A 13022-nucleotide genomic window follows, 5' to 3' on the forward strand; every position below is an offset into this window, starting at 1 on the left:
CGGTAGCAGCAACACTTTGGTGTCTATAGTGGCCAAAGTTGTAGCTATGTTTAAGAAGATGAAAAACAACTACAACAACAAAACAAACGGATTTAAAATCGTGCGGTCGTGGATTCATTATTTTCTATTGGCATAATTTTGCATACGCGACGAGAGTAGTCTGTACTACTGGTAGTAGTAGTAGTAGTAGTAGTAGTAGTAGTGTAGTAGTATTAGTATTATGTATGGCTGTGGTGGTACGTGAATTTAGTTTATCTGATATCAAATGATATCCTTTCTCTTACTTACTATTAGAATGCTGTTGTTGCGGCTGTGCTACTGTGCTCAGTAAGCTTAAATTCAAGTTGTCTTTTTTGTTGTTGTTTTTTTTTCATTTACCCTTCAGACTCTGAGGGTGCGCATGTGTGCGTTCGTGTACACAAGAGCTTAGCCACATTTAAACAATAAGAAGACAATTTTACGTAGATAGAATATCCACAACTTCAGGTACAACTTACTCATATATCACAACAAAAACAACAGTGGAGAAGAAACGTTTGTTGTGTGTGCTTTTCTTATTACTGCTCAACGATCAATGAGGTGAGAGGCAATGTATATATATATAGCTCTGCATAGCTAATGTTTGATAAAGAAAAAAAATTATTTTAGCTTTATATTCTTGATTTGTTGTTGTTGTTTTTGCTTTTGTTGTTATCCTTTACTTCTCCTTACATTTCATATAAAATAGCGTACGCTTTGTTGTTGTTATTGTACGCCCATAGGTTTGTTGTTTTTGCATTTTATATTTGGTTTTTTATTACCACGACGCTGCCGTTGCTCTGACTATCATCTACGTTGCTTTTGATGGTCATCATTGACCATAGAATGTGACACCTCAACAACAACGACAACAATAACAGACGGCAGTAGCAATAGTCTAAACTTTACCTCAATTTGATTCAAGTGAAGGTTGTGTGTGCCCATCTGTGTTGTTAAGTTCATATTGAAACGCGTCTTTTTCTTTTTTTTTTTTTTTAGAGCATTTTGCATTAAACATGCAAATGTCGCGTTGAATTACTTTGCTTGTCCACGTTGCGCACATATATGCACGTATATGTAAATAAATTTTTTTTCATTTGGCTCCCTTCGCTGTTTATTTGCTGGTTTTTCCATCGTCGTCAACGTCGTCCAACAATCTTCAATGAGACACCATTTCTTTTGATTAATTTTTGTTGCTGTTTTTTTTTTTCCTTATTTTCATTTTTCACTTTTTTTTTTTTTTTTTGATTTCAGTTGAATTTAAGATTTTAGGTAAACAGTTTTATTTGCTTTGATGTATTCTTTCAATGTGTGTGGAAGGTCAACTTATTGTTCCTATTCATCTCCGGTTTCGTTGGCAGCCGAGAAAATCGATTAATCATTTTGTATTATCGTGCAGTTTTTGCTTTTTGCATTTTCGACATTTTTTTTCAAAATGTAATTTTTTTTTTACTTTTCTTGGTTATACGTGTACACCATCATCTCGTTGCTAGTTAAGAGAGAGGTAGAGAGGCTCGCAAACGATTTTCCTTTTTTTTTAAAGTTGTTTCGTAGATAAATGATTAAAATTTTTTTTTTTTTTTATCAATCTATACTAACTTTACACAAACGATGTCGTTCCAAACATGGGAACATCAGAAAACAATTTCAAAGTAAACCTTAGGTACATAAGTTGGCTTAATGAGATTAATGGTTTCATTAGTACACAATGGTTTTGCATTTTTGCCATTGTATGGATACCACCTATTGGAGGATGTAAATGGCTTCCTTAGTGTTTGCATAGCAAACCTTCAATTGTGTTTGGCGCTATCGAAATTTCAACAGTGCATAAATCATTTTTGGATGAACTGAGAGCCTGACTTAATTAAATCAATCTGGGTTTCTTTGCTAACCAAGAACGTAAATATGTATGTATATATGTATAGTATATACGTACACTTTGTATATATTCAAATATGTATACACTGTGTTTACACTGTACACTGTATTAGCACATACCATATATTCGCAGCTTTGTCCATATGAACAACCGAGTGGGCAAAGAATCGCGACTAACAACTCATTGGTCGCAGGTTCACCTCTAAAGTGCGGTAGACTTTTCAATACAGGCGACCATAAAAGTTATCCAGCAGCCTCTACATACATATGTGTGCGTATTCCTAATCAATGTAAAAATGCATAAGTGCGTATATCAGTTCATGAGGTTGTGAATCTATTCGCACATGTGTGTCTGTCGGTAGGACGGCTATCTGAATAGTTGCTTATCTGTATGTGACCGCCTATGCTCGACTACTATACGTCGGTCTATTCATCTCTGTCCGTAGGATTCTGAACTGATTGACTGGCTCTGTCGGTAAGATCACGAATATATGCAGGTCTACCCGCTTCTTCGGCTGTGTCTGCAAGAATCTATTCAGCCGCATTCTCGCTAGGTCCTGCTCTTTCGTAACTGCTCATGTCGCAGAATAAAAGATCGAAACTTGACGTGTACCTTCTGCTTTCATTTTATTTGTATTAAGCACGAATTGTTGAGAGTTATCTGAAACGTATGGCAAAAGATCATTTGATCGATAATCAAAAAGATCGAAATTTGGTATTCGAAGACCACATGTGTATAGCGTAGAGTAAGGTTAATTTATGTATTTGTATAGTATATCCAAAGTATATTATTATTCTTATACATATGTTATACCCATACTTGCATGCATACGTGTAATTTTTCAACCTTCCGAAATTCGACAAACGTTAAGGTAATCGAAAGCGAATAGAATTTGATAGCAAAAATTTATTTTATTATTCACTTTGCAAAAACTATCAATGGTATAGTCGTCGTCAGCATTTTCCATGAAATTAACAGAAAAGAAGAAGAAAAGAAAAATCCCATTTTTGCCTTATGGACATTGTCCATTCAACAACAACAACAACAACAACAAAAGCAGCAGTAGCAGCGGCAGCAGCAACAGCAACAGCAACAGCACCATCAATGGGTTTAATTTGATGATATTAAGAAGAGAATCTCATCGACTCCTCTACCCTTAAGAGTTTAATAAGCGAGAGTACACATGTATGATTTAAAAAGGGGGTAGAGGCACTAGTATGCGCACATATACATACCCTGAACAGAATGTGTACAAGTCCTTACGGTGATCATCTTCAATTCATAGCATATGCAACAACAAAAAAATTGAAAAGAAAAAAACAACATCGTATATAAGGATATAAAGATGCATGCAGTGAGGAGAGATGCTAAACACAGTGTGCGTTGTGCTGTGCTGTGCTGTGCTGTGCTGCGCGTTCCCTGCTTTCTTGGTCATACATGCATACATGTGTCAACATGTATATAGATGTGTGTACGTGTTTTTTGCTTTGGCTGCCAAAGTAAATCATTCCCTCCTCTTTACAAACATGCTCTTGTGTACACATGCACGCTATATAAGAAGTGTTGGATGTCATTTTATTATTTTTTTCGCATTTTTTTTTTTTTTTTTTTTTACGTCTTATCCTCGTTGTTGGTAATTTCTGTACCATCGATAAAACTGTGGGAATCAAAACAGGATTCATCGTTGTTGTTATATATTTTTTGATCATTTATTTTATGTGTTTGCAAATGTTTGGCATCCTTTTATCAACCAGACATATAGAGACTTGCAAAGGTTGTTATAAATTCGTAGCATCATCAGTTATGGTCCAGCTTTCAAAGTTCAGTCACATGTACGGTTCATTTCGTCCAAAAACTTTATTCACTCTATGTATGCGAGAGAATCGATTTTTCCTTTTCCTTTTTTTTTTGCCTAACCGCCGCGCCGGAAGAGGGTGGTGGTCATGGTATAATTCACTTGTTGTAGATTCCTCTGTAGAGAAATGCAAGTATATTTGCCTTGCGTCTTGGGATTTTGTTAAGATCATAAACATTTACATAAACTTTATTATCAATATCATAATTTTTTTTTTATTTTTTACTAGTTTTTCACTGTCCCGATATCAAAATCCATCCATCTAATTATTATTATCCATCCATTATTATGTCTTACTGCGTACGTTTGTATAGTGGTTGTGATAAGTACACATCTAAGACGGGACAAAGAAAGACTCAAGTTCAATGCAATAATCCCTTGGTAGAGTCGCACACGTAACTTGCATTAGTTGATTGTTAACAGAACTTATATGCGTTTAGTATTATAGGTCAACGAATATATTTGGAATGCTAAAAATAATTTCAAAGTACGTATAATTAACCTAACATCAATCACATTAAAAAATGCACTTTTTCTTGTAAGTTAATTGATAATACGTGGGGGTTGCAGACTAATTGGTTTGAGACCACTTTCATAAGCTACAAGATTTTAGATAGTAAATAAATCCCTTGAGAGGGCAAATAAAACACGGAAAGCCTGGCTTCGGAAGACTAAAGGGCAGATGCTAGATTGCCGGGGGATGGGACAGTACATAGAGTATCTATTGTGAATCCTAAAGTTTGCACAGATCCAAAAATGGAAGTCTCTTTTTTTTTATTATAACCAATCATTCGCGTAGCACATTAATGATCAGAAAGAAGGCCAGGAAAGCTAAAGAAGCAGGGAGGTAATGGCCACAGCCCTGTGGGTTTGTACCCAATCGATAAGTGCTACGCCTTTACCGGTTGAGTTCAATATAGCTCGCCCTGTGTACGTCCACTTTAGTGATCGTTGAGAACGTAGTCTGTTCCCAATAGGAAATTCCTAAACCCAGGTCACACTAGCAACACACCCAGTACATGAGGGAAAAATTTCATATATCTGAACCAGATAGGAAAGTTTAATTAAGTTTACGGAATCCTTAGAAGCAATTCATGATTTTTCGCTTTCATATGCATATGCCGTTGCTTTACTCCGAAGACTTAATATCACTCATACGTCGCGCTAGGCTTGTTGCTAACTTATCTAATATTATATACAATATGTCTTGCTTTGGATACAGATTGAGATTAAAGGAATACATTTTTTAAGTTAAATGTAAATTGTTTGATATGTCGCTTCACCTGCAATGGCTATTGTGATGAATCCTAAATGGTTGCATTATTCTATTGTCTTGACTAAGACGTGAAAAGAAATATGACGATAACGTCAGCATGAAGACGTTAAGTACTAATTTATTATATCGTTATGATATCACATCTTATCTGATTTTGGCTCTAGATTATATAATAACATGTGAACATGTTAATTTTTTTATTACCGTACAACAACAACATGTACTATAGACAATAATGAAACTACTTCTTTTACTGGCAATAGCTGTTATTGTTATTGTTTCGCTCACAGAATTTCGACATGGAGAGGAGTTATGTTATGCAGTTAATTGAATTGTTGCTTATTATTATTTTGCTTTTTTTTTTTTTTATTATTGCGGCATTTCGAAGACAACATAATAAATGAATCTCGATATATATGTGACGGCTATAAAGGATAGAGCAATGGATAGGTGAGAGAGGAGAGATTTTAAAAAATTTGGATTACAAAATCAAAACGAAAGGCGAGATATCTATCTCATGCTCTCTTAAAAGAGAGCGAGCATGTAAGGCAAGAGTGAAAAGTTAATATAAAAACTTTTTCTTTATAGTCTTTTTTTTTTCTTGTTGCCTTTTGCTAAAATGGTTTCCTTACTGCTGCTCTGGGTGGTTGAACTGCAGTCAGTCAGATTTGCACTAATAAATATAATTGTATAGGAGGCTAAGCAAGCATAAATATATGTGTGAGAAAATAAAACTGCAAAAATAGTCTGCTAACTATGTGCTGCATATAAGAGAGAGAGAGAATAGAGAGAGCGAAAAAACGAGTGTAAAATATGTTTTAGCGTTGAAAGGGTTATATATACGCCGAGCAATGCCGGCAAAGTAAACCTCATTATTTAACACAAACGCGTTAAAAATGCTGCTGCTGTGGCTGGGTGTAAATGTATGCCTAGCAGCTTGCATATGTATTAGTGAGTAATGACCTGAGAGTGATTACTCTGACTGTTATGTGTGACTGCATTATTGTGTATTGTGCGAGGACTTTTTGCTGCTTTTTCCACTGTTAATAGGGTTATACTGCTTACAGTTTAGCACAGTCAGACTTAATAGTATTGTCATTCGTTAGTATCGCGGACGGCCGACAATGTGAAAATATCGCCGTTAATTCTTCCAGAAAAAAAAAAAAAAAAAACTAATAAACAATATCAAAAATTTTTCAACACTTTCTTTTAATTGGATAATTATCTAAAAAAAAAAAATTTTACTCCGTCGTTCTTTCATCACAGCCATCATCACAAATTTTTGGGATTAATTTAAAAAAAAAAAAAAAAAAAAAAATTTTAACACAACTCGTAACAATAAACGTGAAACTACGTGCAAATATATATAATATATAAATTTCCAAAATTTTAAGTCCGCGCATACCTTAAGAAAATTAAATAGATTTAAAAAAAAAAATTTAAAATAATTAGAAAAATTAAAGAAAAAATTGTAAAGGAAAAATTTCTCATCGCAACAATAATTAAACCAGTGCTTGAAAAAGAACTTTTTAAAAAAATATACACTTTGTTAATAGAGAGAATAATTTTTAACTACAACGAACAAAATCTCCTAAGATGCTTCGTTATGATATTAGGGACGGTATAAAAATCATATTTGAATCGATTAAACCCCAAAAAGGTGAAATCAATTCCACTTGATTGGATGTGTTTGTTGGACCAAAAGAAACAAAGGAGGAAGAAGAGAACCTAACTGGAAAGAAAAGCGAAAACATTGGAATAAAATCTTAAACAAAGTATTAATATAAAGCCTCAATAAAGCACAGAAACTAGTGCAAAATAATTTAAAAAAAAAATAATAAAAAATAAAATAAAAGAGAAATTAAAAAAACTTGTTTTTACTTCATGTACAGCTTATAATGTAAAATAGACAGAAACTCTCTGGAATTTGTGTTGTGCTCTATTCATATAAAACACTTGCCTTTGTGCGCTCAGACTGAAAGTGCATTTTTAGAACGCTTTGCTGCAACGGTTCTCTAAAGCAAGGAACCTATTAAATTAAAAAAAAAAAACAAAAAAAAAAAACAAGAAAAATATATCACGAGGCATACTAAAGCTGGGATAAAAAGTCTGCCAAAAGAAAATTTTAGAGTATACGACCTATAGATAAATTAGTTCAGCAAAAATCAAAAAAAAAAAAGTAAAAAGAAAAAATTACATTTAAATAAAAATATATACTACATTATAAATAAATAAACGTGCCTAAAATTTAATTATAAAACGAAAGAAACTAAAATCAGTAAGCATTAAAAAAAAAAAAAAAAAAAAATCGAAAATAAATTTATTGTAAAAAAAAACCAGAAAACTGCAAGAAGAAACACGTGGCAAGTAAGAAACCTTTAGAAAAACCGGTAAAAATACAACTCTGAAAACTGCATCCGTTGCAAGTCTCCTCAGCCAACCGTTTTATGAACTCTCCCTTTTAGCAAAAAAGCTCTTCTTAATAAAATATATATATATATATATATATATATTACGTTAAAAAGAAATACCTACAGATCAATAAAAGTGCAGTTAATAATAAACTCTCTCAGTAGTAGTGCGTTTTTTATACATGGCCGGCCTCTCTCAAGTTTTCTCTTACTCTCTCTCTCTGTTAATGCATAAAATCGTTAATGCGATCATCATCGTGCGCGCATATATATGAAAACCAGAAAAACAGTACACATCGTCAATAAACTGCATCTTCGGCTATTTGCTGCATTCTCTCTCTCATATGCACACCATTGCATTCTCGTTTAAGTGAGCCGCGCCGTTACAAATTTCCTATTGCTCTCTAATAAACGCCATTATTATTTACAAAAAAAAAAAAGAAAAAAGTGCATTACTTAACAATGGATTTTTGATTTCTGCAATAATAACGCATACATTCACGCGTTCCTCACTCTCGTCATTCATCATATATATTCATCTATATATATATATAAATATATATATATATATATATATATATATATATAGAGAGAGAGAGAGACATACAACGAGAGATCAATTATTCTCGCATCTATCTATCTCATTCTTGCTCTTAATTCTTTAGATATCTTTTTTAAAAAGAACTTTTACATTACATTGCAAAGAAAAAAGAAAAAAAAAAAACGAAGAAGTACATTAGAATAAACTTGTGGTATAGAGCCGTTTTTTACCGGGGAGTTTTTTTTTTTTTCTTGTTTTTCGCTTTTTTGCTAAATAGTTGTTGTTTTATGCGGTTGCATGCACATATGCATATTGATTGATATATTTATACTTAAAAAAAAAAAAAGAAAAAAAAAAGTGCATCTACATTGCATCTTCTCTCTGCTCTCAACCAGTTCTGTGTTCGTCTTGCGTGCTACAACGCGCGCTGGAAAATTCATTGAAAAACGTTTATAATAAGCAAAATAAAGAATTGCAAAAAAATCTATATAAATATAAAACGGAAAAATAATAAATATAAATAACAAAAAAAAAAAAGAAAAGAACAAAGTTATTAAATTTTACAAAAGAGGAAAAAATTAAGGAAAAAAAAGTGCTTGTTTTTGTTGGTCTTTTTTATATACACTTAGGAACAATTTTGTTTATTTTTTTTTTATTTTTTATTTTTTTTAATAGTTTTGTGTGTTATAATTTAGTAAAATATATATTAACATTTAAAAAAAGAAACATTGTGTGTTGTGCGTGTATCTAAATATTAACTAAGAAAAAAATACATGGTGTGTTTGTATATATTGGCCTCATAAATATTATATATATTTACTGTATATAATATATATACATCGTATATACATCATATATAACTTTGACAATTTCAAACACCATTCACATTAATTGGATTAACTCTTTTGTAACGAATCTTCATCTCGGAAAAAAACTACACGACAACAACTACCTACTATATATATCACTACAAGTATTCAATTAAGTAAGTTTCACAAGTTTTTAAACATGATGTATATATATATATATAACATTTTGTTTTTTAATTGTATATGACTAATTTATAATTTCCGGTTATTAATTTATAATTGTATATGTAATTAATAAATTCTTTCAAAATTAGATCTTCTACTCAATTTATTTAATATTTAGAAAGTGTTAATCGGCGACAGCGCGAAATATTTTTCTTCTCATTTGGCTTATATAACAATAGTAGTACGCATAGGAACTTGTTATTCTGATAGTTGATATAGGAAACTGCAAATTTTGTCTTTTTTTTTTTTTTTTTTTTTAATTGATCTTCATCCTGCCATAGGGGACGTGAGTGCCGTACCACTAGAGTTATTCTATCGAGCAGTTCTCCTATGTAAATATATATCACTGTATTCTGCGGTCACTTGTCATAAGAGAAAACCATATATATGTTGTTGTCGTAGCTTTTATACCAGATTTCATATTTCGCATCAAAGTTGCTTAGCCGTAAAACCAGAAAAGAGAAAAATGGTTTATGACTTGTGACATCGCTGCTCAGAAAAGATATAAAATCGCGAACGATTTTCTCAGCCTTACCTTCTTGTCCATCTTGCCGGCCTTTTTTTTCTTTGGATTTTTTTTTTTTTTTAATTAGTCTGATTTTCGAAATCTCAAGGCCATAAATATTGAATGACTGAAATTCGTCTTCTTCTTGCACATTACCCTTTCATTTCACAAATTTGTCTGTCTCGCGTTCCGTTTGTCCCGTTTCTTGATCTGATATTTGAAACTTCATCACCGTAAACATCGAATGATGAAAGGCAGTTTGTCATGTAAGTTACAAATTTGGGCAGGCGCGCTGCAAAGGTAAATAAAGTGTAAAGTGTAAAAGAAACTCCAGAAGATAAAGGAAAGGAGTGTGAAAAACATTAATCAGAACTTTCGTGCCCAGATTTATTTACTTAGGCCGTAGATAATTGTACACAGCTTTCATTTACTTAGGCCGCGAACAATTTTAATCTAAACATGTCCCCTATATATAAATTCAATAAAAAATTAACTTCCCATCTGGAATACTTTAAACATTCTGAGGGACTTATCAATATCCGAAATTTTTTTCAGTTCCATTATTAATGCGGACCACAAACGAGTGGAGTCGGGTAGGTGCTGAGCTTAGATATTGATATTTTGTCCACTCTTCTAAAAAGTCTGGAGAGCGGCCTTAACTTAAAAAAAAAAAACATTCTTAGTTTAGACAAGACAATCTATCCGTTCACTTGCTAAATGTTCTTAGTCGTTGTACTCAACGGAGCTGCCATAAGTTCCATTATAAATGAACCAACTCGAATAATTGAGATGAGCTGTCTGAGTAATGATGATTTAGTTTAGTTTCTCAAGCTCTAAACTAAATCTAATTAATAATAATTGAATTTAACTTAGAAAGCGATACTGACAGTTATTGATGCCATCAAAATAACATCGAATAATGACATAGATAGCTTGCAGAGTACGTAGTGTAAGATGCCGGTGTACTTTCCATAAAGGCGCAAATATATCGAATATTCGGATATATATGTACTTTATAAGTGCTATCATGTGAACGTGTCCGTGCATTGGGAAGAAAGTTTGCGCCGTCTTGACATAACATCTATCTACATCGGTCTTTCTATTTGCTGTGGGAAAGTCGTCTTGCCTTATCTAGAAAGAGAAAGTGCTTTATTTAAAACTGTGCCGGGGCACTCTCACTCAAATATCAATCAAATGGACCTTTTCCGTCTGCTTCGTCTGCTTGTTCTGGGAAATCACTCTCAATTTTTTTTATTTCGTTTATTTGGAAATATCGTATTTCGAGCAACACCAAAGTCACTAGCCTTGTTTTTGTCTGAGGTTTCCTCCGTGACCTAACAACCCTTTCTTCTTATATAACAAAATTCATAATCTTCTAGAACTATGAGAAGGAAACGCATTGTTTTCTATTGACCAGTCACAATGCCAGGATACCGCCGTAAGTCGACAGAATTATAAAGGAAAAAAGTGTATATCGTAAGCTTAAGTATCAACCTAAAACAAATAATATTAATGATGAATTATGGGGTATAGATTGTCCATACGGCAGGACGCTTACGAGCATCTTATATTTTTATACATCAGTGGTTCAAATTATATTTGGTCCATTTTCTTAAACGACTTCTCAATGGCAGTAGAAAAATTCTGCATTGTCGTACGAATTTCCCTTACGTGTTTATTGAAAGCTATAGATATGACATTTGTGATGATTTCTATGTTTTTACGGTCACACACGTATTGGATGGAGATTCTCTAAAAGCATGCATAGTCTCATATAATTATTTGCATCTGCAGAATGTAATTGTATTTTATGCGTATGAAATATCCGTGAATATATAGCTATGCGTTTAAATTCGACCCACTACTATCGTGTTCATTATCAATCGAAAAATTGATAATGATAATTGGTATTAGTAATACAATAATATGTTTGTGTTTGTTCACGGGCTGCAAACTTATCTCTGCATACAATGCAAATTTTTAAAAAAAGTAGACCAAACAGACAAAACATATGTGTATGATTCCGGATGAGATTGAGATAACCTAATTATAGATCAAATCTATAGAAAAATTTTTTGACTCCAGTTATATGCTAAGAGGTACAAAGTACTCTATTACTACTATTACTTATATAAAGTAATGATTTCTCTTCATGAAAGTGTGATGAATAATGTGAAAGAAATGAAAAAAAAAAAAAAAAGTAAATAAAATGTAAACAAACCTAAATTTCAAATTTTTACCTCCTTTTTCTTCTTTGTCACATCATGTTTTTACGTCCCTTTACGCCCTTAATAAAACATGCCTCGAAAGAATTAAACAACTTGCAATCATGCATACACATATACACATATACGCATATACAAATCATATATGTATGTGATGTGATGCTGGAAAGAAATCTTGCTCGCTTCCTTTTTTTCCACATATGAGATGAATAAAAAATATAACGATATACATGGTGGCACGTACGTACGTAGACATGCTGGGGATAGATACGCTCAGAGTTTTTATATTTAGTGCTTGATGTTGTGGAACGCATTTTGTGTGTGTGGAACGTCGACAGTTGCGCTGAGCTATTCATATAAAATAATTCGCAAAGATGTGTGATGTATAAAAATGTTTGGATTGTTGGTGCGGCTATTGTGTGTGTGTGTGTGTGTGTTTGTACTATATAAAGCTTACTTTTCCTCTTTTTTTTTTTTTTTTTGTTTTTAATTTTATATTTTTCGGTATACATAGGAGGAGATGTGAAGTCTGGAATTCAATGCAGTCAGTCAATACAACAACACACACAGTCAACCATAGTCCAGCGTAATAAATAACAAACATTATTATGCTAAAAAAAAAAAGTGGTTTTATAAATAAGAAAAAAATTTAAGAAAAAAAAAACTTAATGAAGAAGAACATTTTTTTTGTTTTCATACAATACTTGTTAACATTATGCGTCTGATATATGATGTATGTTTGAGTCTATATGTCTGTCCGTGTCTATGTCTGTTTAACGAGCCATCTATCTGATATAGTTATATATGAAAGAGATTGTGCTATGTTTCTTAAAAGTTTCGCATTTCTAACAACAAAAATTCGTACACGAATCTCTTATGTACATGCACAGAAATCTGCTTCTGTTTGGTTTTATTTTTTTTATCGATACGATAAGACATTTCTTTAAGTGTTGGTCATTCTTTTTTCGTGTGCATACACATTAAATATAATAAAATAAGTTTTCGCTTATATATTAAAAAACAATTCTATAATTTTCAGGATATTTTGCAAATTCACTTATGATGCTTTCTTGCAGCTTTCTTTTAATGTATGACCATTTTCTTCCTTTGGCAATGGCTCGGCAAGGCCTTTGTCTCTGTTTCTATTTCGAAAATTCCGCGTGTATTAGGAAATTCGTTCGTAATTTAATTTAATAAAATAGATGGCCACAATATAGTTTACTACACTTTCAAGATATTTAATAAGTTCGCTTTCTGATATTTTCATACATTTGTCCG

At 32.4% G+C, this 13022-nt stretch overlaps 1 protein-coding gene across 1 annotated transcript in view; it reads left to right on the forward strand.

The window, feature by feature from the left end:
* Positions 1–8645: 8645 nt before the first annotated feature.
* Positions 8646–13022, forward strand: part of LOC119638844 (heterogeneous nuclear ribonucleoprotein R) — a 60497-nt gene continuing 56120 nt past the window's right edge. The window contains exon 1 of the mRNA XM_038035897.1: positions 8646–8965. The gene's annotated coding sequence lies outside the window, so the exon portion shown is untranslated. The remainder of the gene's footprint in view (positions 8966–13022) is intronic.

Source organism: Glossina fuscipes, unplaced genomic scaffold (genome assembly GCF_014805625.2).
Source record: "Glossina fuscipes isolate IAEA_lab_2018 unplaced genomic scaffold, Yale_Gfus_2 110, whole genome shotgun sequence".
In the NCBI taxonomy this organism is placed as follows: Eukaryota; Metazoa; Arthropoda; class Insecta; order Diptera; family Glossinidae; genus Glossina; species Glossina fuscipes.